The sequence below is a fragment of the Neofelis nebulosa genome, chromosome 9 (genome assembly GCF_028018385.1).
Source record: "Neofelis nebulosa isolate mNeoNeb1 chromosome 9, mNeoNeb1.pri, whole genome shotgun sequence".
NCBI classification, from domain to species: Eukaryota; Metazoa; Chordata; class Mammalia; order Carnivora; family Felidae; genus Neofelis; species Neofelis nebulosa.
Window position 1 is genome coordinate 57,658,497 of NC_080790.1, and position 25,235 is coordinate 57,683,731.

Below are 25,235 nucleotides of genomic sequence, written 5' to 3' on the forward strand. Positions count from 1 at the left end.
GCACAACCGCAAGCCACACCCATTTCCCTCCGCCCGCCCCGTCGTTTCGGGGCAGCCGCCCAGCTGCAGCGGCCAACTGACGTCTCTGTGCCTCGAGGCTTCCTCTGCCTGCCGCAGCTTGCTCTACCGGATCAGTAATATCCGCCGCTGCCACCAGCGGCGCCCTCAAGCAGTGACTGACAGGAGTTGGTGTATAAATGCCCCAGCAGCCTTGCCTCTTGGGGAGCTTCTGTAGAAGGTACATGTTCTGCACTGGCCTCCACTGTTCCTGAAGAAGGTCTAGCTCCCTTTACACATTCAGGTAACTTGCTTGATAAAGCACACTTGCTGGCTGCCTTCCGCCCCCCATCTCACTCCCTCACTCTCCTATAGTCCTTTCCAGGAACCATCTCCTCAATAATGTACTTGCACTCAAATCCTTGCTTCAGGGTCCGTCCTTAAGAGGCAGCAAAGAGCCGGCCTGCAGCATGTTCCTTTATTAAATGAGTCGTCACTTCACAGCAGCTACTGAGCCCCAACTGCTTCATGGTTCTTGGTGAATTTACTAATTTTCAGTCTCTTTAAGGAAAGAAAGGTGGGAGGGTCTCCTTTCTTGGGGAGTCTTTCGAGTCAAGGGCACTTGTTCCTCTGAGCCACCATGTCATGAAGTTTGCCATCATAGCCACACAAAATCTCTTCTCTCTGCCCTGACACCTATTTCCTGTTGTTCTGTGCCCTGGTGAACAGAGGCCTAGAAGGGGGAGAAGATGGGATTGGGGTGGAATAGGCCATTGGAGTGCCCTCTCTACAATAGGAAAGGGACAAATCAGTCCAAAAATAGCATTTTGGAGTGACACAGGAACAAACTACTTTTCACCAAGGCCATGAGGCATCAGCATTCTCCATTCCTGTTTGGAATTCACAAGATCTAATGACATTTCTGTTGTTTGCATACACCAAGAAGCCACCAAAGCCCTCCACTCCGTTGTTGATTTTAGGATGTCCAACTTAGCAAGAGTCGGAAACAGTTCAATCAGTTTAAATCAGAGGAGGGGATTTAGGAAGGATGCAGGGGAATCTCACGAATTAGCCGAGCTGGAGAAGAGTGATGGGGCCTTGGGAGTTAGAAACCGCTCCCAATGGTCTCTGCTCCTTTTCTCTGCTGCTTTCTGTAAACCGACTTAAAGCTTCTCTCTCATTAAAGACTGTTTTTCTCCAAGTTTTCTCCACATTGTTATAAGCAACAAAATCTATATGCTTTCAGGAGAAAGGGATGGATGTTTGAAAGTGCCTAGTTGCCCTCAGACATTCAGCTGGCATGCACCCACATCTTACTGGCTGCTCACAGCCACTTCTATTCTGACTGGTCACAGCATCCACTCAGGTGGAGTCAGTGCCCAGCTGTGCCACGTACTAGGTAAGGGTGAGCTCACAAAATCATTGTGAGTGTGGAGTAACAGGCTTTAGACTGAGCTTCCTAGAGCAACTCCCAGAACCCAGCAAAAGACCTGACCTGATATAGGAACTGCTACCAACCCCAGAGCCACTCTGGCTCCCCCATCCATCAGTGCCATCAGGATGGAGCCCACTTAGCCAAACCACTTACTCACATAATTCCTAAAGTCCCACACAGGTTTATCCGGTCGGGATGATCTACACCACCATTGTAAGTATGCCCTTTCTGCAGAGGAAGCTGGGAAGTGCAATTTGGTTTGTTTGATCATGGTTTTTGGAACCTACCTTGAGGTGGCAAGATTCATAAAATACGGCACATCAAAATATGGAAATATTCACAAGATTTGGGCAGCCACACATGATAGATGTCCATTATAACCCACAAGGCAAAAAAAAAAAAAAAAAAAAAGGCCACAAATTATACAGCTTATAGCGTCAACCACCGAAGAAAGACTAGGCTATTTCCATTCTAGTCTAAAAATCCCAGGAAACAGATCATTGGCCCAAACCATCAAGTGCCCCTCTGAGACAGTCATAGGGCCATGGAAGAACATGGCTGCTTCTGAGGAGACCATGTATGTAGTATATAAAGGGGGTTAGAGGGTGGGAGATGTATGAGGGACAGCAGTCTGAAAAACAGAGGTTTGAGGTCATTCAGAATAATAAGTAATCACAAGATTAGTTGAATACTATATAAGGGATTGTTGACGGATTCAAATTCAAAAATATTTCAGTCAACTGGGTGTCAACAAATATGAATCTCCCAATTAAAGGCGAACACTGGGGAGTAGAGCACAAATGAAAAATAAATACATGCAAAGGAGCTAATAATCATTAGTCATTAGGGAGATTCAAATTAAAGCCACAAGAAGACATCACTACACACCCATTAAAATGACTAAGATCAAACAGCCAAATATTGGTGAGGATGCGGAATAACAAACTATCATACTTTGCTGGTGGGAGTACAGATACTTTAAAAAATAATATGCTGTACAAACTCCCAGTTATAAACTAAGTCACAGGGATGAAAAGGACTGCATTGGGAATATAGTCAATAATATTGCAATAACTGTTGTGTGATGACAGATGGTAACTACACTTATCATGGTGAGCATTTCACAATGTGTGTATAAATGTCAAATCACTGTTACACACCTAAAACTAATATAATATTGTCGGCCAACTACACTTCCATTAAAATAAGTTTTTAAAAATTTTTAAAAATGTAAAACAGTATGACTATTTCTCATAAACTTAAATATACACTCACCATGCAGCCTAACAATTCCACCCCTAAGAGAAATGAAAGCGTTTTTAAAAAATTTTTTAAATGCAGGGGCGCCTGGGTGGCTCAGTCGGTTAAGCGTCCGACTTCAGCTCAGGTCACGATCTCACGGTCCGTGAGTCCGTGAGTTCGAGCCCCGCGTCGGGCTCTGGGCTGATGGCTCAGAGCCTGGAGCCTGCTTCCGATTCTGTGTCTCCCTCTCTCTCTGACCCTCCCCCGTTCATGCTCTGTCTCTCTCTGTCTCAAAAATAAACGTTAAAAAAAATTTTTTTTTTAAATTTTTTTTAAATGTAAAACAGTATGACTATTTCTCATAAACTTAAATATACACTCACCATGCGGCCTAACAATTCCACCCCTAAGAGAAATGAAAGCATATGTCCATACAAAAACATATATGTGAATATGCATAGATAGCAGCTTCACTCATGATAATCATAACTGGAACGAGTCCAGATGGCCACCATCTGGTGAACTGATAAACAAATGGTGGTATGTCCATACCATGGAGCACTACTCAGCAATGAAAAGGAATGAACTACTGATACACACTGCAACATGGATGAATCCTAAATGCATTATGCCAGTGAAAGAAGCCAGTCTCAAAAGGCTACAAACTGCATCTCTATTATAAGGGATTCTTTTTAACAGGCAGAACTATGGTGACGGCGGTGGTCAGGGGCCGAGAGGTGAGGGAAAGGGATGGACTACAAATGGGAAAGAAGGAACTTTAGGGAGTGACGGACACGTTCTATACCTTGATTTTGATGGTAGCTATGCAGGTATGTATACGTGTATCAAAACTCATTAAATTGTGCACCTGAGATGGGCAAATTTTATGTTATGTAAATGATACTTTTTTAAATGTTTTATTGTTTTGAGAGAGTGCAAACACAGGGAGGGGCAGAAAGAGAGAGGGACGCAGGATCTGAAGCGGGCAGCCGACAGCGAGGAGCCTGATGTGGAGCTCAAACTCAAAAACCTCAAGATCGCAACGTGAGCCAAAGTCCGAAGCTCAGCCGACTGAGCCACCCAGGCGCCCTGGTGTTATATAAATTATACTTCAAGAAAGCTGACAAAAACAAAGAAAAACAAAAAAAACTGCTCTCCTTTTCCTGACCTTTCCGAAGTCATCCTGTTCTTGCCTGTGCTGTGTGTACAGTATAAGGTATCCTTCGTTGTGGTTGGTTGTGGTTTTTTCCAATTGTTATTCCAGTCCTTAATCTTTCCAGCTAAAATGCAAATTCTCTGAGGGGAGGGAATTATTGAAAACTGACCTAAGCCAATTTGGTTACACACAACATTGCTTGTTTTTTTGTGGAAACAGTAGCCACTGAAGAAGTTAGAGGTGGGTGAGGATTCACTGCTTCCCCACACCCTCCCCGTCCCGTTACATTGATGGGAGACCTCAAACCAAACTCTGCCACACATACACACATTTACTAAAAAACAACTTAATAACAAGTAAACACAAAGCCATTCATAAACCCTGTTCAATAAGCCCTGTGAAGTTAGCTTGCTACCCTTTGAAGTGCTTTGACCACCACCTCACATGAAAGATTCATCTGAGAAAGACAAGACAGCATTCCAGAAACAAGATTCTGCTACCTGCACAGGTGGCATTAATGGTAACCAGACATCTTCCTAAAACAGTGGCTGGATATAAGACCATTTAAGGATCAAGTGCCTGTTGCCTGCTCTAAGGATGCGGGCTGCACGCTGTAGTCGATTCTTCTCCCATTTATGCAAATGGCTCTGAAACATTTTAGCCCATCTACACACACATCTCAAATATACTCAATTCATCAAACTGAGGCCCACTTTTATTATGCAGGCTACTAGCTAGTACTTTCACCAATATAACCCCTTTTTGACATTCACTATTAATGCTTTAGTAGCTGCCTGAACTTCCTGATTGTTATGAACCTGGCTGCGTCCTGGACTGTGTGCTCGTCTTTCTTTTCTTTTCTTTCTTTCTTTCTTTCTTTCTTTCTTTCTTTCTTTCTTTCTTTCTTTCTTTCTTTCTTTCTTCTTCTAGGATTTTATCTAAATTCAAGTTAGTTAATATACAGTGTAGTATTGGTTTCAGGAGTAGAATTTAGTGTTTCATCACTTACATACAACACCCAGTGCTCATCACAAGTGCCTCCTTAGTACCCACCACTCATTTGGCTCATCCCCCCACCCCACATCCCCTCCAGCAACCCTTAGTTTGTTCTCTATAGTTAAGAGTCTCTTATGGTTTACCTCCCTTTCTTTTTTAATCTTATTTTTCCTCCCCTTCCACTATGTTCATGTCTTATTTCTTAAATGCCACACATGGTATTTGTCTTTCTCTGACTGACTTATTTCACTTAGCATAGTACATTTTAGTTCCACCAACATCATTGCAAATGGCACGATTTCATTCTTTTTGATTGCTGAGTAATACTCCATTGTATATATAAACCACCTCTTCTTTATCCATTCATCAGTCCATGGACATTTGGGCTCTTTCCATAATTTGGCTATTGTAGATAGTGCTGCTATAAACATTGGGGTACATATGCCCCCTTCAAATCAGTATTTTTGTATCCTTTGGATAAATACCTAGTAGTGCAATTGCTGGGTTGTAGGGTAGTTCTATCTTTAACTCTCTGAGGAAACTCCATACTGTTTTCCAGGTAGCTGCACCAATTTAAATTCCCACCAGCAGTGTAAGAGGGCTCCCCTTTCTCCACATCTTTGCCAACATCTCATTTCCTGAGTTGTTAATTTTAGCCATTCTGACGGGTATGTGGTGGTATCTCATTGTGGTTTTGCTTTGTATTTCCCTGTTGATGAATGATGTTGAGAATTTTTTCATGTGTCTGTTAGCCACCTGGATGTCTTCTTTGGATAAATGTCTGTTCATGTCTTCTGCCCATTTCTTAACCGGATTATTTACTTTGGGGGTGCTGAGTTTGATAAGTTCTTTTAAGATCTATAGTATCTTTTGGATACTCACCCTTTATCTGTTATGTCTGATATTAGCTGCGGGTCTTTTGTATGTGGTTTTTATGATGTTGAGGTATGTTCCTTCTTTCCCTGCTTTCTTGATGGCTTTTTATCAAGAAAGGATGATGTGTTTTGTCAAATGTTTTTTCTGCATCTATTGAGAGTATCCTATATTTTTTATCCTTTCTGTTATTAATGTGGTATATCACGTTGATTGATTTGGAGATAATTGAACCATGCCTGAAGCCCAGGGATAAGTCCCACTTGTTCGTGGTGAATAATTAATTCTTTTAATGTATTCTTGGATTCTATTTGCTAGTATCTTGAGAATTTTTGCATCCATGATCGTGAGGGATATTGGTCTGTAATTCTCCTTTTTAGTGGGGGTTTTTGTCTGGCTTGGGAATCAAGGTAATGCTGGCCTGATAGAATGAATTTGGAAGTTTTCCTTCCATTTCTATTTTTTGAAACAGTTCCAGAAGAATAGGTATTAATTCTTCTTTAAGTGTTTGGTAGAATTCCTCTGGCAAGGCATCCAGCCCTGGACTTTTGTTTGTTGGGAGATCTTTGATTACTGTTTCAATTTCTTTGCTGGTTATGGGTCTGTTCAAATTTTCTATTTCTTCCTATTTCAATTTTCATACTTTATATGTTTCTAGGAATTCATCCACTTCTTCCAGATTGCCCAAATTGTAGGTATATGACTGCTCATAATATTCTCTTATTATTATTTGTATTTCTACAGTGTTGGTTGTGATCTCTCCTCTTTCATTCATGATTTTATTTATGTAGGTCCTTTTTCTTTTCTTTTTGAGAAGTCTGGCTAGGGGTTTATGAACTGTGTTCATTCTTTCAAAGAACCAGCTCCTAGTGCCATTGATCTGTTCTACTGGGTTTTTTTGTTTTCTGTATCATTTATTTCTGCTCTAATCTTTATTATTTCCCTTCTTCTGCTGGTTTGGGGCTTTATTTGCTGCTCTTTTTCTAGCTCCTTTAGGTGTAAGTTTAGGTTGTGTATTTGAGACTTTTCTTGCTTATTGAGGAGGCCCTGTATTGCTATGTACTTCTCTCTTATGACTGTGTTTTCTGCATCCCAATGGTTTTGGACTGTTGTGTTTTCATTTTATTGGCTTCTATGTATTTTTTTCATTCCTTCTTTAGTTTCCTGGTTGACCCATTCATTCATTAGTAGGGTGTTCTTTAGCCTCCATGTATTTGGGGGCTTTCCAAATTTTTTCTTGTGGTTGACTTCAAGTTTTATATGCTGTGGTCTGAAAATATGCATGGTATGATCTCAGTCTTTTTGTGCTGGTTGAGGCCTGATTTGTGACCCAATATGTGATCTCTTCTGGATAATATTCTATGTGCACTCAGAAAGAATGTGTATTCTGTTTTTAAGGGTGAAGTGCTCTGAATATACCTGGTAAGTCCATCTGGTCCAGTGTGTCATTCAAAGCCATTGTTTCCTTGTTGATTTTCTGTTTAGATGATCTGTCCATTGCTGTAAGTTGGGTATTGAAGTCCCTACTATTATGGTTTTATTATCAATGAGTTTCTTTATGTTTGTGATGAATTGATCTATATATTTGGGTGCTTTCAAGTTGGAGGCATAAATATTTACAATTGTTAGATCTTCTTGTCGGATAGGATCTTTTATTGTGATATAGTGCCCTTCTTCATGTCTTATTACACTCTTGGGTTTAAAGTCTTGTTTGTCTGATATAAGTATGGCTATTCCAGCTTTCTTTTGATTTACATTAGCCTGTTAAATGGTTCTTTAATCAATCTGGAGGTGTCTTTGGATCTGAGTTTCTTGTTAACAGCATATTAATAAGTCTTGTTTTTTTTTTAATCCATTATGATACTCTATGTCTTTTGATTGGAGCATTTAGTCCATTTACATTCAGAGTAATTATTGATAGGTATGAATTTAGTGCCATTATATTACCTGTAAAGTTGCTGTCCCTGTAGATTGTCTCTGTTCCTTTCCAGTCTTTGTTTCTTTTGGCCTCTCTTTCCTGTTCAAAGGGTCCCCTTTTATAATTATTGCAGAGTTTGTTTAGTGTTCACAAACTCCTTTAGTTTTTGTCTTGGAAACTCTTTATCTCTCCTTCTATTATGAATGACAGCCTTGCTGGATAAGGTATTCTTGGCTGTGTATTTTTCCCATTTAGCACATTGAATATATCATGCCATTCCCTCTGACCTACCAAGTCTCTGTGGACAGGTCTGCTGCCAACATTATGTGTCTACCCTTATAGGTTAAGGATCTTTTGTCCCTATGCTGCTTTCAGAATTCTTTTTGTATTTTGCAAGTTTCATTGATTTTGAAGGGAATTCTCTGTGCCTCTTGGACATGAATGCCTGTTTCCTTCCCTAGAGTAGGAAAGTTCTTAGCTATAATTTGTTCAAATAAACCTGCTGCCCCTTTTTCCCAGTCTTCTTCTTCTGAGATGCCAATGATATGGATATTATTGCACTTTATAGAACCACTGAGTTCCCTAAGTTTATATTTGTGATCTAATAGTTTTCTTTCCCTCTTCTTTTCATTAGTTTCCATAATTTTATCTTCGTTTTTTTTAACATTTATTCATTTTTGAGAGACAGAGAGGCAGAGCGTGAGTAGGGGAGGGGCAGAGAGAGAGGGAGACACAGAATCTGAGCTGTCAGCACAGAGCCCAACGCGGGGCTCGAACCCATGAACCATTAGATCATGACCTGAGCTGAAGTCGGAAGCTCAACCAACGGAGCCACCCAGGTGCCCCCATAATTTTGTCTTCTATATCTCCTATTTGTTCCTCTGCTTCTTCCATCCTTGTTGTGATTATATCAGTCAGTTTTGCATCTCAGTTATAGCATTTTTTATTTTGGCCTGACCAGTTTTTAGGTCTTTTATCTTTGCATCAAAGGTTTCTCTGGTGTTTTCTATGCTTTTTTTCATTCCCAGCTAGTAGTATTATGACTGTTGCTCTAAATTCTTGTTCAAATATATTGCTTATATCTGTTTTGAGCAAATTCCTGGTTGTGGTTTCTTCTCAATCTTTCTTTTGGGGTAAATTCCTCCATCTTGTCATTTTGTCTAAGTTTCTGTCTTTTGCATGTTATGAAAGCTTGTTATGTTTCCTGCTCCTAAGAGTAATGCTATATTAAGAAGGAGTCATACACTGTCCTGATGTTGTTTCAGGAAGTGCTCCTGGTGTATACTGTGTGCACTCTGCTATTATGATTTGGCTGCTGTTTCCTCCATATCAGTCCTCTGCAGAGCTCCTCCTTGCTTACAGTGGGGAGGGTTTGGACCTTTAACTAGGTGTGCTTTCATTTGTTTGTTAAAATAAGCATGATTAAAAAAAAATCCTGATCCCAAAAAGAGAAAAGGAAAAGGAACAAACAAACAAAAAACAAGACAAACAAAAGAACAAAAACTATAAACCTGATTCCACAAAAGAAAGAAAGAAAGAAAGAAAGAAAGAAAGAAAGAAAGAAAGAAAAGAAAAAAGAAAAAAAATTTAAATCCTGGTCCTATTTCCACCAGAACTGAAGCTGATGCTTTGGAGCACTCTATGATCAGTAGATTTGGTGTATGCAGGGTACCTGTGTTGGTCCTCTGGGGGAGAGGCCCCCTGCATTGGCTCACAGTCAGACCTGCCCAAGTAAAGATGCTTCTGTAGGGTACAGGGGGTGGGGTTTGGTGTTAGTGGCTCCAGACTCCACTAGGGGCATTGTGTTGTTCAATTAAGTCCCACCATTCTCTTGGGGGCCACAGGAAGATGGCCTCACCCAGCTCTCTCCTCCCTGGGGTGGGAAGATCGGGCCACCTGCTGGTCAGGAAACCTTCACAGACAAGTGAACAATCTCCCTTCCTACCTCCCAGGTTTCCATCAGATCCCTGCCCTCAACCTGTCTGTGACCGGGCTTTGGACAAGCAAGGCACCACAGCTCTCCTGTGTTTTATCTCTGATGGGCAGCTGGGATTCAAAACTCCAAATCTTGAAAAACTGGGCAATGCACTGACCCACTCCCCACTATGCAAAAAAGGCTTGCAACACTGAGCCTGCTGCCATTCTGTCCCAGAAAATCAGTCATATGGCTGCCCAGTGCCCGGAGTTTATGGTGAAGCACTGTGAGAAGCTGCAACCAGGTTATCCACCCTCTGCACATGTCTTTGTCCTTTGCTGTTGAACCGCTGCTCAAAGGCACCAGCTGGGTCTTTTGTCCTTGGAGATGCAGTATACCCTCTTCCAAATGCACTCCAGGAAGGGAACATCTCTCTCAGCGTGACCCAGGGGATCCCCACACCACACTGTCCACTGTCTGGGCCTCCACCCCTCTTCTCCCCAGGAGCACCACCGCTAGCCCTGATCGACTCTGGCAAATGGCACTAACTTCCAAAACCTCAGAATTTGAGCTTGCTGTTTACAAAAACTTGAGATAGTCCATTCCTCCTGATTCCCCAGTCAATGGTTTTGGGGAAGTGTTTTTCTTGCGTGAACCCAACACAGTGCTCTCTCTCCCCCTTTCTCCTCCTCTCCCTGAAAAGGGCTCCCTACCCTCTGTGGCACCTTGGCTTTTCTCTCCCCCAATTCACTTCTCCACACTTTGTACCTGCTAGGTTGTCTCTCAAATTATGCAGATTGTTCTCTTAATCCTCAGATGGATTTCCTAGGTGTTCAAAATGATTTGACGTTGATCTAGCTGTGTTGGAGGGAGGAGGCAAGTCCAGGGTCCCCCTACTCCACCATCTTAAGTCCTCCCCTGGACTGCGTGTTCTTGGCAAGAACTGCTACCCTTGGAATTGGAACTTAAAACAAATAGCACAAACAAGATTCTCTGTCTATGCTGAGCTCTTTGGAAGTAAATTATAGCCATCTTTCCCAAAACATCCTCTCTTCCTTTAAACTTTTCATAAAATATTTGACTTCTAATAGATGCTTAGTAACTGCTAATGACTATAAGCCAAGCAAATTAAGAATGAAGCGTTTTTAAGTAGGAAGGCAGAAAGGCAGGAAGGCAGGAAGAAAGGAAGGAAGAGGTGAAGGAGGGAAGGAAGGAAGTCTTCTGGCCTCCAGCATCTCCTTGTCTTTGAAGGTGTAGACACTCAGCCCTGGGCTATGCCTCAGTTTCTAGTGTAGCTTTTTGAGAAGCTTTTGGGGCTGGTGGGTTTTTAAATATCCAAAAGTAAGGTCTGTGGTCTGTGAAAAGGCTAAGTTATCAATGTAAATAAAACTGGGGAATTTCTGGAGTGAAAAATAATTGCCAGAGACTGATTAACAGCCTAAATTTAGTCAGATTAGCCTGCAGAAGCAAGGCTCTTCCAGGTCACTGAGTTTGCCATTTCAAGGAAGCTCCATTCCCCCACACATCCCAGTCACACCCCAAGTCCTTTCTTCTACAAGAGCAGTTCTAGTGTCCATGGAATTAGAGCCATAGGGGGCTGAACTCAAAGGCAAGAAGAAGTGATGGTGTGACTAGACAGAGAGCCAGGCTTCTGACCCCAAGTACCAACCTGCCACCTGCCCTTCTGATCACTTCTAGTTTATCTTTTTATGGCAGCATGGCACAAACTTTGGACTTCCAAGTTGTGACCTACACTCTCTAGGTCTAAGGTCTTGGGCAAATAATTGCCTCTATGAACCTCACGTGTTCCTCACGTTCCTCTATGTTCCTCATGTGTGAAAAAACAAAACAAAAAAAACAAACAAATAAATAATAAACAAACAAAGCCCAGTACCTACCTATCTACAGTGGCCACTCAATATATTTCCTTGCCCATTACCCATCCCCCTGCCTTAACAACATCCATTAATCTTTACCAGAACAGCTCCTTACCACTCTTGGCCCACGTGGTTTTCATAAATCCACCACAAGTGAATTGACTGTCACAATGTCAAGATCTGGCCAATCAACATATTCTATCCTGGTACTACAGTGAACTGTTGCGTTAGGAATTCATTACTGAGACTCAGTCCTGAGACTTATGTTGGAACCATTGGACCTACATTCTCTATCTTTTATGAACTTGAAGCTGATAATGATGTGGGCCTAGTGGTTCTGGGGTCACCTTGTGGAAAGAGGCTGCCTAAGAATGAGCCAAAGCAAGAAAGAAAAGCACCAAATTCTGATAGCTTGAGTACTTGAGTAGAGCTGGGCCTGAAGCAAGGCCTACCCAGGGACTGGAGGGAATAAATTCTATGTTTGGCTCAAACCAGTGGGTCCCTTATTATCTAAAAACCAAAACACCATAGACTCAGAATCCTAACGCCTGACTTGAAATTGTGTTTTTTTTTTCTCTGTGACTCATTAGCTGTGGGAATTTGGGTTGTTTACTTACTATCTCTGTGCCTCAATTTCCTCACTAATAAATGGAATATTAAAACATCAACATCAAAAGTTATTGTGAGGATAAAATGAATGACTATATAAAAGGGATTTATAACAGTACCTGGCACATTAAAAATATACTATTTTATTATTATAACAATTACCATTATTGCTATTATATCGTAATGACTATTACTATTATTATTTTTATTTTTATCTCATAGATTTATAGGGTTTGGGGTAATATGGCCAATGAGTTTGAGTGAAATTAAGAATTGTCCTGGTTGGGGTGCCTGGCTGGCTCAGTCAGTGGAGTGAATGTGCAACTCTTGATCTCAGGATTATGAGTTCAAGCCCCATGTTGGGTATAGAGATTACTTAAAGAGGGAGAGAGAGAGAGAGAGAGAGAGAGAGAGAGAGAGAGAGAGAATTATCCTGGCTAATGCTCACAGAAGGAAGGAGTCTTGAATTTTATCCAGCTCATCCTAAGTCCCAATTAGCCTTATTATCTTTTTTACTAGACTGATCAAACTGCTACAGCAAGGTCATGCCATAGAGGCATTTAGGATATATCTTAATGAAAGACAGAATCTTGTCAAGACCCTGATGATATCTGTATGGATAAGATTCAGAACTCAGGGTCAAGTTAGGCATCATATTTGACTAACAAAGTAAAACTTCAGTGAGAAGGTAAGATTTGAGCATGGTTTGGAGGAGTGGAGAGCATTAGTCTTTCAGAAAGGGTTTCCTGGGGACAGAGAACAGCTAGTGCAAAGGCCTTACCAGTCGTTTTCAAGGAAGAGTTGGATTAGAGTGAATGAAGTGGATATTTGTGGGAGATGAGGGCAGAGAAGCAAAAGGGCCGGGTCATGTGGGAGCCTTATTTACTTGGTTTTTTTTACTCGGTATGAGATGGGGACCCAAAGCAGGGTTTTGGGCAAAGGAGTGGCATTTAACTTTTATTTTAAAGGTCACCCCAGTTCCTGTATTCAGAGAGCAAGGGTAGAAGCAGGGAGACAAGTCAAGGAGCTGTTCAGTGTCCAGGTGAGAAATAATGCACCTGTCAGCATGTTGGCTTTGTTCTCTCAGACCTGCTTTCTCTGATGAAGAAACTGTGTCTGCTGTGGCTTCAGGCTTCCACCCCTCACAGAATATGACCAGAGGACAAAGGCCTCCTTCCATTTAATTCTCAATTCCCTTAATAAAAAAAAAAAAGTAAAACCTAGAGAATGCATGCACCCACTCTACCTTCCACTTGCCACCCTACCACAGGTCTAGCACACAGTTGGCCTTCACTGAATGCATTTTGGAAAATAAATAAGTAACACAAAACACACAGATCTGCTACTTGATTGGTTTTGCGGGATGGATTGTAATGCACCATTTGGATCCTCTTGCTTTTTCCAAGCACTTTACAACCAACGGTCATATGTGCAAATTTACCAGATTAATTTCATAGGAATGGCCAATTGCTCTGAGAAGCATATAGTCATAGCCAGAAAACTGGATTCCTGGCCTCATTAAAATCATCTTGTCACTGAATTATTCTTTCCTAGACAATGAGAAGACTATAATATAGTTTGTATCTTAGGGAATATATTTTGAATCTCAGGCAATGGTATGATACCAATGAAAGTAGGAAGACACTTTCAAATATTTTATCAACATTTTTATTCAAAAGAATAAAGACGGAATCATCAAGTGACGCATAGAAGAGAATAAGGACATGGAAAAATGCAGAACATTTAAATCAGACCCGGGTCGCCTGGGTGGCTCAGTTGGTTAAGCGTCCAACTTCAGCTCAGGTCACGATCTCGCGGTCCATGAGTTCGAGCCCCGCGTCGGGCTCTGTGCTGACTGCTCAGAGCCTGGAGCCTGCTTCTGATTCTGTGTCTCCCTCTCTCTCTGCCCCTCCCCCGTTCATGCTGTGTCTCTCTCTGTCTCAAAAATAAATAAACGTTATAAAAAAAAAATTTTAAATCAGACCCTAAAAACCATTTGCTCAAGAATGCTCTAGATCTATATAGATATAGATAGATAGATAGATCTTGTTTGGCTGGCACAGCAGTGGCCCATTCATTGACTTTAATTTTTTTAATTAGTGGGCTGACATGTAAAAGTAGGGCTATTTCATATGAAGTCAGATCTCTTTCTCATTAAAATACTAAACTATGTGACAATGTTGAGCTGATCAAGGCCCTGATCAGCTGTATTTCCATTAGCAGGATTTCTAACACTCCCAACACATCTTCTGTTTCTGCAATTTACCATATTTCCTTAATACTCCATTTTAAAAATGGAACTTACAATCTCTAATTTTAAGAGTATTTTCTGAGACCCTGCACAAAGTAAAATCCAGAATAGTATTCTAGAACTAACATGGTAAAGAAAAAAAAAATTCAAACCATGTAATGTAGAACTTGTGAGCAAGAAAAGAAAAGTTTCAAATTGGGTGCATTTATATTACAGACCAAGGATAAAACAGGCTAATGTGTTCATTTTGGTACATCTACCACAAATGGGGCTTTTAGCCATGCCAAATCACAGAATTTAGAATTAAATTTAGAATTTAGAAATTAGACTAAATTTAGAATCATTCAAAACCATTAGGATTACTAGTTCCTACATAAGAAAAGCAGGATTAATAGACTCCTGCCTAAGTAGAAATAAGTTCATTGGCCTATGTCTGCTATTCTACACCATAATTGCAAAATTCCTAGTGTGGATACATCATAGCCAGGAACTGGAGGTGACCCAAACTACGAACCAAAAATTGGAAGGGATCACACTAATTTGTGAAACCCAGTACTGAAATGAACTGAAACCAAACATTTTTTTTTCTAAACTGTGGAGTCACTCAAAAATATTTCTATGAAAGTCAATAAAATGCAATTAAACTAATATGAACTATAACTGAACCAATGTTTTCTAAAACAGTAAAACCAGAATATTATCTCAACCAAACCAGTATTTTGTCTGTTTGCATCTCCTTGGGTAAATATCTTTTTTTTTTAAATTTGTTAAATTAATTTGTTAATTTAATTTATTTTTTTTTATTTTTGAGAGAGAGAGACAGAGACAGAGAACAAGCAGGGGAGGGCAGAGAGAGAGGGAGACACAGAAACTGAAGCAGGCTCCAGGCTCTGAGCTGTATGCACAGAGCCTGATGTCAGCTCGAACTCACGAACCATGAGATCATGACCTGAGCTGAAGTCAGATGCTTAACCGACTGAGCCACCCAGGCACCCTTCCTTGGGTAAGTATCTTTAAAGGCCATCATACTTTTGTCCTGGTTACTGTGCATATCAGAACTACAGGAAACACATTTCAATCAGTTATGAACTCCTTCCAATTCTGGCAGACACTTCTAGTTCTCAACCAAATACCCATTCCTCCCATTTCTTTAACAAAACCCAGATTTAGTCAAGAAGACAATCTATCCAACTTCCTTTTCCTAGCCTCCCTTGCAACCTAGTGTGATCACATGTCTCTATTTCAAACTATGAGATTTAAGCAGATGTTAGGTGGCACTCCCAGGAAACTTTGTTGCCATGGACCCATTCTACATTCTTTCATCCAGATTTCAAGTACATAGCCAGAGCTCCAATCATAAGACAAATTTATTATTATTTTTTTAAGATTTATTTATTTTGGGGGAGGAAGCACAAGCGGGGAGGGGCAGAGAGAGGGGAACAGAGGATCCAAAGCAGGCTCTGCACTGACAGGTTGACAGCAATGAGCCTGATGTGGGGCTCAAACTCATGAACCACGAGATAATGACCTGGGCCAAAGTTGGACACTCAACCCACTGAGGCACCCAGGCAACCCCGTAAGACAAATTTAAAGATGGAAGCTATGCACTTAGGATGATGAAATGGAAATCAGGGCATGGAGACATTGTTGATATCCTACACTTCTGTTATACGTAGCTAAATCTAATCCTAATTTATAAATTAAGTATGCTGACATTATAGAAAACAACTCAGTACATCTTTTTATATAACAAATATTCACTGAATACCCACCATGCATCATGCATTACACTAAGAACACTGATATATTTCCTGCTCTCATGAAACATAGAAGAAAGAAAAGTTGGCTAGGTGATTAAATCCCAGACTCAGTTTCACTGGTGACTAATAAAGTCCTTGAACTTGGAGAAGTCACTTCATTTCTCTAAGCTTCAGTGTCTTCATATGCAATATGATGGAGTTTGACCAAGCTTTTCTAAGGTCATTTCCAGCTCTCCCATTGTATGATTCAGTTAGTTTCCACAGAAAGTCAATCATTTTCTCACTATCCATAGAAACCTATCTTACCCTCAGTCCCAGAGGTCAGTAAATACGATCCTAATCGACCCCCTCCAACCACAGTTAATAAGCCCAAAGCTGGACAATTTTCCCTTCTGAAATCTGAAATGGGAAGATTTCGATAGTAAGTCAAGGTCATGTGGAATGGGGTTAGAGTAGATGGCATGGCAAACCAGAATCATGTGTGAGCCGATGTTTGGGGAGCAGAGGCACATGAGGACGCAGGGAAAGTTGCCTGCATAACGAAGCAGGAATCTGCAAAGGAAGAGCAGACATGAAAATCCAAAGGTACCAAACAAGCAGCCTGACAAGGCAGATCTAGCCCTTAGTTGGCTCGCAACATTTTAAAAAATTTGTATTAGTTGTCAAGATCTTCAAAAGAGAAAGTTTTGCATAAAATTCTGAATTTCCAGCTTCTCTGAATTAGAGGAAGAGCTGAAGATGCTAGGCCTTCTTTCTTGTTTGGCTACAAGAGACCAGAGCAGAGACCTCTAAACAAGGTGGGTTATGCCAGTGTCTCAACCTCCCCGCGTCTTGCATGACATTTGTTTCCTTCATTTCCCTTCCTTTCAGGGCCCTTGTTGGTGTATGAGTTTGAGGCTCTGTTCCAGGTAATGCAACCTCATGAGAAAATGACCAGCTCAGCCATGATTATGAAAGCCCCAGCTTTCTGCTTTAATAGATCTCCTAGGATATTTATGAGATTCCAGAGCCAGCCAGGAAATGGCACAGTGACATCTTAGAACTCCCCCAAAGGTTTAGAAACTGTAAGAACCAGGTACTTCCAAAGTGAAGGTTAAGGTAGGCCTAATATTGGTTGAAAGCCAGACTAAAGCAGCCCACAGAGACGTCCACTTAGGCTAAAATGGAATAGCAAAGACCAGATTTACCCTCACACCTGACACAATTCATAAAACAGACAGGATAGATGAAACAATTGTTCTCAAGATGTTGGCTATTAGGCAACAAAGTAAAGCCATCACTGAGAGACAGGAAATAAAGAGGATGTGCTCTATGACTATCCCAGCTTACTGTTTTGAGATAGTTTCTATTTCCACCCAAGATTGGCAGAACATGCATTCTTCTTTAATGCATACAGGTCATATACCAAAACAGTCCATATTCTGGGCCATAAAACAACTCTAAAAGGACTTAAGTCAAAGTATGTCCTGAGACCAAAATGAAATTAAAATAGAAATCTATAAGGAAAACATAGCTTAAAAATCCCAAATATTTGAAAACTAAACAATATGCTTCTTTACCATGTGTCAAAGAAGAAATCAAAAGAGAAAAAGCATTTTGGACTGAAGGGAAATGAAAATACAATACATCAGAATTTGTGCGATACAACTGAAGCAGAACTTAGAGGGAAATCTATAGCACCAAACACTTAATTAGAGAAAATAAAAAGAAGTCTCAAATCAACAACCTCAGCTTCCTTCCAACTTAAAAAAAAAACAGAAAAAGAAGAGCAAATTAAACCCAAAGTAAACAGAAGGAAATCATAATACCAAAAATATAAAAAACATCACTAATTCTACACACTCTTCCAGCAAATTGACGAGGAGGAAAGGAAACACATGAAGCCAGCCAAAGGCATTGTAAGGAAAGAAAACTATGCACCAGCATTCCTTATGAACACGAATGCAAATTTCTTAAAATGAAATTTTAGCAAATTGATTCCAACAATATATAAAAAGAGTAATATATTATGAGCAAGTAGGCTTTATCCCAGGATTGCAAGATTGATTTAACATTTGTAAATCAATCCATTTAATTCATGATAGTAATACGTTACAAAAGAAAAACCATGTAGCCATCTTAATAGGCACACACACAAGAAAGCATTTAACAAAATGTAACTTTCATTTCATTTCAAAGTAGGAATAGGTGGGAACTTCTGCAACCTGATTAAAAAAATAAAAAAAAAAAAAAACTATGAAAAACCAACATAGTTGATAGTGGTGAAAGACTGATTACCTTCCCCCTAACATCAGAACAAGGAAAGGATGATTGCTTTCACCACTTATATTCAACATTGAACTGGAGGTTCTAGCCAGTGCAATAGGCAAGAAAAAGAAACAAAGGTATCCATACTGGAAAGAAAGAAGTAAAACTATCTCTACAGATGACATAGATTGTCTATGCAGAAAATCCTATGCAATCTACAAGAAAACCTACTATAATTAATAATTAATGAGTTTGATGGGGCACTTGGGTGGTTCAGTCAGTTAATATCCGACTCTTGATTTCAGCTCTGGTCACGACCTCGCAGTTTTTGAGACGGAGCCCCGCATTGGGCTGTGTGCTCTCAGCGCAGAATCCTGCTTAGTATTCTCTCTCTCCCTCTCTCTCTCTGCCCCTCCCCAACTTGCTCTCACTCTTTCTCTCTCACAAAATAAATAAATAAATTTTAAAAAGAGAGAAATAGAATTTAAAATATAATACCAATCTACAATGCCATCTAAAAATATGAAATTCTTAGGGATAAATAAGACAAAATATGTGCAATGAAAACTAAAAAACATCATGGGGAAAATTGAAAGAATACTTAAATAGAGATATACTGTTTTCTTGCATTGGAATAATCAGTATTGCTAAGATGTACATTTTTTCCACGATCTATAGATACAATAAAATCCTGTCAAAATTTCAGCAGGATTTTTACATTATGCATTATGTTATACATATATATGTATACATTACACCTTTCCATTTTATATTATATTGTTAACCTTTAGGTTAACAATATAAATATTTTTTAAATTAACAAGCCGATTCTATAATTCATTTGGAAATGCAAAAAGACCTAGAACAGCCAATTCTACTTTGAAATGTGGAGGACTTACACTATCTAACTTCAAAACTTAGTATACAGTTATAATAATCAAGACTGTGTGGTATTAAATTCAAGATAGACAAGCAAACCAATAAAATAGAAAAGAGTATACAAAAAACAAAAACTTGCAAAAGTACAAAGGCAATATGATGGGGAAATCAAAGAAAGTCTTTTTCACAAATGACCCTCGAACAGTTAGATATCCACCTACAAAAAACAGAACTTGGACCCACTCCTCATACCATATAGAAAAAATTAACTAAAAATGTATCACAGAGGCACCTGGGTGGCTCAGTCGGTTAAGCGTCCAACTCCAGCTCAGGTCATGATCTCACAATTTGTGAGTTCCAGCCCTAAGGCAGGCTCTGTGCTAACAGCATAGAGTCTGGAGCCTGCTCCAAGTTCTGTGTCTCCCTCTCTCTCTACCCCTCTTCCTGCCCCTGCTCACACTCTGTCTCTCTCTCTCTCTCTCTCTCAAAAATAAGTAAGCATTAAAAAAAATTTTAATGTATCACAGACCTAAATCTAAATAAAACCCCAAAATATAAAACTTTTAGAAGAAAACAGGAGAAGTCTTTGTTACCTTGGGTTAAGCAAAGCTTTCTTAGGTATAACACCAAAAGCAAAATAATAAAAGAAAAAAATTGATAAATTGGACTTCATCAAAATTAAGAACATTTGCTCTTTGAAAGACATTGTTAAATAGACTGGGAGTAAATATATGCAAATCACACATTTCAAAAAGGATTTGTATCTAAAATATGTGAAGAAATCTTAAAACTCAGTAAGAAAACAAGGTAATCAAATATTTTAGATGGGCAAGAGACTTGAATAGACAATTCGCCAAAGAGGATATACAGATGGCAAATGAGCACATTCAAAGATACTCAACATCGTTAGCCATTAAAAAATGCAAATTAAACCACAATAACATACCACTACACACTTACTAGAACATCTAAAATTTATTTTTTTTTAATTTTTTAATGTTTATTTTTGAGAGAGAGAGAGAGAGAGAGAGAGAGACAGTGTGAGTGGGGGAGGGGCAGAGAGAGAGGGAGACACAGAATCCAAAGCAGGCTCCAGGCTCTGAGCTTTCAGCATGGGGCCCAATGTGGGGCTTGAACTCACAAGCTGTGAGATCATGACCTGAGCTGAAGTCAGACGCTCAACTGACTGAGCCACCCAGGCACCCCTAGAATGTCTGAAATTTAAATGACTGACCAAATCATGTGTGAGCAAGGATGTTGAACAATTAGAATGTTCTCATTCATTGCTGTTGGGAATGTAAAATGGTGCAGCCACTTTGGAAAATAGCATAGCAGTTTCATTAAAAATTATATATATACCTACCATGTGGCCCACCCAAGAAAAATGAAAAACTATGTCCACACCAACAACTTGCATATGAACATGCATAGCAGCCTTATTTGTAATAAACCCAAACTGGACACAATCCAAATGCTCATCAACAAGTGAATGAATAAACAAATTGTGGCCTATCAATACAGTGAGATACTTAGCAATAAAAAGAAATGAGCTATTGACACACTCAACAACATGGATGAATCTCAAAATAATTATACCGAGTGAAAAAAGTCAGAATCTCTCCCCCCCACACACACAAACAGAGCACATGTTGGATTGAATTTATACAAAATTTGAATAGAAAATGCAAAGTGATCTATAGTAACAGAGAGCAAATCAGTAGTTGTCTGGGGATGAAGAGGAAAGAGTAGGGGTACTTAACATGTCCATTATCTTGGCTATGATGATTTCATGGGTGTATACATACTTATAAAATTGTACACTGTAAATAAGTGCTATTTATTTCGTGACAATTATATCTTAATAAAACAATCTGATCCTTAGGTTCCCTCCCCAAGTCTATGCATCTAGGTAACTGGTTCTCCATAACCCTGTCATTAGACTTAGGTTTATTCTCTGGAGGAAGTTAACAGTCTGGGGACTAGAGGACAGCAGGCACAAAAGATGGCAAGGGAATTTTAAAAACAAACAAACAGGAAAGTCTACATACTAAAGGCTGAGACTTTCCCTGCTCTAGCCCCACTTGGCTCCTGGAACACTGGCAACCAGGCTTATCTCTTCCAGGCGGAAGACTGGAAAACTCTTTTCTGGGCAGGCTCAAGAAAGACAAACATTTTGACACTAGGCGTTCCCTAAAAAACAGCATAGCCAGATAACCTATAGTGAAGCTCGTAACAAGCCCCACCTGTGACATCAGAGCTTCTGGTTGGCGTTTTAACATCCCACCTTCACACATAAGCAGACAACTAAAATTAGAATTTGTTCTGCAAACATGAAGGGTTAGAAAAGGTGCTTGAACAGGCCACTAGGAAGCATTATCATAAAATAGAGAAATTAGGGGCACCTGGGTGGCTCAGTCAGTTAAGCGTCCTACTTCGGCTCAGGTCATGACCTTGCGGTTCGTGAGTTCGAGCCCTGCTTCGGGCTCTGTGCCGCCATGTCAGAGCCTGGAACCTGCTTCAGATTTTGTGTCTCTCTCTCTCTCTCAGCCCCTCCCCTGCTCATGCTCTGTCTCTCTCTGTGTCTCAATAATAAATAAACATTAAGAAAAAAAATTAATAAAAAAAAAGAAAATAGAGAAATTATCGTATTCTTTAGAGAGAAGTCACTAGAAAATGCCAAAAACTTAAATTGCTCAAGAAGTAACAATTTAAGCCCATTATTAGGATATGCAAAGATAAATATTAAAAGTAGTTGCCTCTTGGGAAGGAAAAGTTGGGAGGGACGAGGGAATAGCTGTAGCAACGAGAATTATGTGACTCTTGAATTTATGTGCCTATGTAACTTTTGTAAAAATTGTGGGAAGTGGGGAGTGAAAGCCAATCAATTGGAGATGAATAAAGCTCTTGAAAAGTCAATGAATAGGATGACACATGTCCCTGTTTGCCAGAGATATTCCCGGTTTTCATCTATCCACAGTGCTTGTTCACTCACCAAATGTCTCCATTTGGCTAACTTTGTGTCAGGCTGATGCCTCCTGAACCCACTGATCAACCTTAACATCACCTTAGCATGAGACATGGTATCTTCCTCCTGTGATCCAAAAGGAAATACACAGTACCACCTATGAAATATCCTTGCCAAAAAAACAAGAACAAAAAAGAACTTAAATCTCATCAAGTCTCTCACCTGGGTTTCTCAAAACGCACATTTTGGAACACATGCTTCTTTCTCATGTGTATAGGATGTTTAGCAACATCCCTGGCCTCTCCCCTCTAGATGATAATAGCACCACCCTGCTGTGACAACCAAAACATTTTCCACCTATTGCCAAATGTCCTTGAGGTGAATGGAGTTGGGGATCTCCCCCCTCATTGAGAACCACTGCTCTACCTCTAAGTACCAATTTACAGGACGTGGGATAAAGTAATATGTTAAAGGGTACCAGCAGGACACAACCAGCCAAATTTAGAATGTGGGAAATTCTAAAGGACAGATGACCCAGCTTTTTCAATAAACACAAGGTACAGGGGATGTATGAGAAGAAGGACTATTACAGTTTCAAAGCCCTTTTTAAAAAATCAACAAATGCAACATGTGGATTTGTTTGGATCCTGATATAAATTGCAAAAAGGATATTTTTGACACAACTGGAGAAAATTATGGACGAGTTAGGTATTATGACACCAAGAAATATTGTTAGTTTTGTGAGTGTGATAACAGTTCTGTGTTTACATTACTTCTTAAAGCTTTCTGTTAAAGATACATATTGCTGTATTAATAGAGTGGTGTGAAGTCTGGTTGCAAAGAAAGAAGGTGGGGGATAGATAAAGCAAGAACATCAGAACAAGGACAATTATTGAAACTGAGCAGTGGGTATGTGGGTATTCATGTACAGTCATCCCCCCCTTATCCACAGGGAAGATGTTTCACATCCCCCAGTGGATGCCAAAAACCGTGGATAGTACTGAGCCCTAGTCATACATACCTATGATAAAGTTTAATTAATAAAATAGGCATAGTGAGGCAGGTGAGGTAGCTTAGGCTACTACTATTGACCTTCTGATGATTCATCGGGAGGAGCGTCCGCTTCCCACTGCAGTTGACCGTGGATAACTGAAGCTGCCAAAGCCAAACCACAGCTGGGTGGGGGCGCTAGTCTACTTGCTCTCTACTTTGTGTATGTTTGAAATTTTCCATAATAAAAACTTAAATGGAAGGAATAAAACCCAAGAAATGGATAAAGTATGGCCTACTGGGAAGCACTTGGACTGGGAGTCCAGAGTTCGGGGTTTTGTTCCCAGCTGCTCCGCTAACCAATCTGGTCGTTTTAAGCAGGGAAGTCACTTCTCTGGTTTGTAGGATGAAGTTCGTGGGTTAACAGATTTCTACGATCTCTTCCAGGTGAGGCTGTCGATGACTCCAGGACTTGCAAAAGTGAATTGAGTAACAGCCCCAAGGACTCAGCAATTTCAAAAGTCTGAATGCGTGGTGAAGACGCTGGTGATGAGCTCTGGCCCCGGATTCCCAGATTCCCTCCTGGGTCCCCTGACTAGCTTAGAAGGAGCCAGATGAACTGCGTTGAAAGGTGGAACCTTCTAAGTTAGAAAGTGCCTCCTTAACAAGGCTTGCGTCAAACCCCCTCTCTTTAAGCAGCTGTGGCTGCAGTTTGAGTAACTTGTCAGGGAAGTGTGAATTACAAGTCTGTATTACAAAAGTGTTTATTTTCAGCCTTTCCAGAAAACAGTGAGAAAGAGGGAAGCATGCATAAGAAAGCAGCCGGCATCTGAGGCAGAAGTTTGCTTTTCCTTATCCTCTCCCTCCTCCTTTCCAAGTCTTTAACCACAGGTCTAGGCTCCCCGCCCCCGCAAACCTGAGTGAAGCCCTCTGTAGGTTTGGAGAGGTAGAGCAAACAGGAAGAGGGCAGGTGGAGAGGGGCGGAGGAGCTCAGAGGGGCAAAGGAACAAAGGAAGTCCTGGCCTCCCATCCCGGCCAACCTTCCCCGCCCGGCCCTGCTGCAATGAAATGATTCACATGAGACTAATGGCGCAATGCCACAAAGGAAACCCTTATTAGAGAGACCTCCCTGAAATACCCTTGGAAACAGCATCCCAAAGATCTCTCTGGCCTTGCTTTGAAGAATGCAGAAAACTTTCCTTGTCACCATTTGTAGAGCATGGTCCATGGTGAAGGGAAGGGGGGAACTCACACCAGTTCCCCTCCCCTGTACTCCATCCTGGGCCCCAACTAAAACCTCAGCTTCTCTCCTTCAGCCTGTCATAAGGGCCTCCCAACAGTCTTGGGCCTCCCAACAGTCTTTGGCCTCCAGGGTGGCCTTCTGGAAAGCAAACCTGCCCCACCCACTGAGCCTCCTCTTTAAGATATTTTCACAAGCCCTTCTTGCTGTGGAGATAAAATCCAGTGTACAGGACCTCCAGTAGAAGCAATGAGTACTAATGATTTAAAAGCATCCTCACAAATCTCAGGAGCTGCATGACTCCCTTGGATGAACCTAGAAGGAGCTTCTTTACAATATTCAGAGGCCATGCCTAGGGGCAGGACACAGGAATCCCACCCAGATGCTGGTGCTGTTTGCTTTAGGCCTGGACCTCCTGGCCTGTCCAACTCTGCATCTCTCCAGTCTCCCCAGACCTCTTTGGTACGCAAGGGCAGCCGCCCTACAGAGAATGCCTGGAGAAGGACAGCCCCAGATAGTGGATCCCCCAGCCTGAGGTGGGGAGGAAATACAGCAGCCCCAGGAGGGATGGGGAGATATATTCCCAAAGCCTTGTCCACCTGACTCATCAATCAAAGCAGCTCAGCACAGTGCTGAGGCAGAGGGAAACAAGGATCCTGAAGGGTAGAGAGAGCCTTAGGTAGCCTGCAGCAGGAGGTGAACCAGGCCACTTCTGGAGATGAAGTGAAAAGGTCTGAGGTAGCTTTATAAAAGAAGGTTTAAGTACACAAGTAGCAAAGGAATAAATTCTCCTGAGAAAATACTGAAACTATTTCAGATGAAGCTACTGAATTAGTTAGGATGTATTGAATTGTAACAGAATGCCCTAACACAGGTGTAAGCAAT

General features: G+C 40.7%; 1 long non-coding RNA gene across 1 annotated transcript; it reads left to right on the forward strand.

The window, feature by feature from the left end:
* The first annotated feature begins 44 nt into the window (after positions 1-44).
* On the forward strand, positions 45-25,235 carry LOC131485007 (uncharacterized). The gene is made up of 3 exons (XR_009248574.1): positions 45-238; positions 3,374-3,504; positions 23,558-25,235. It is a non-coding gene; the product is annotated as an uncharacterized LOC131485007 (long non-coding RNA).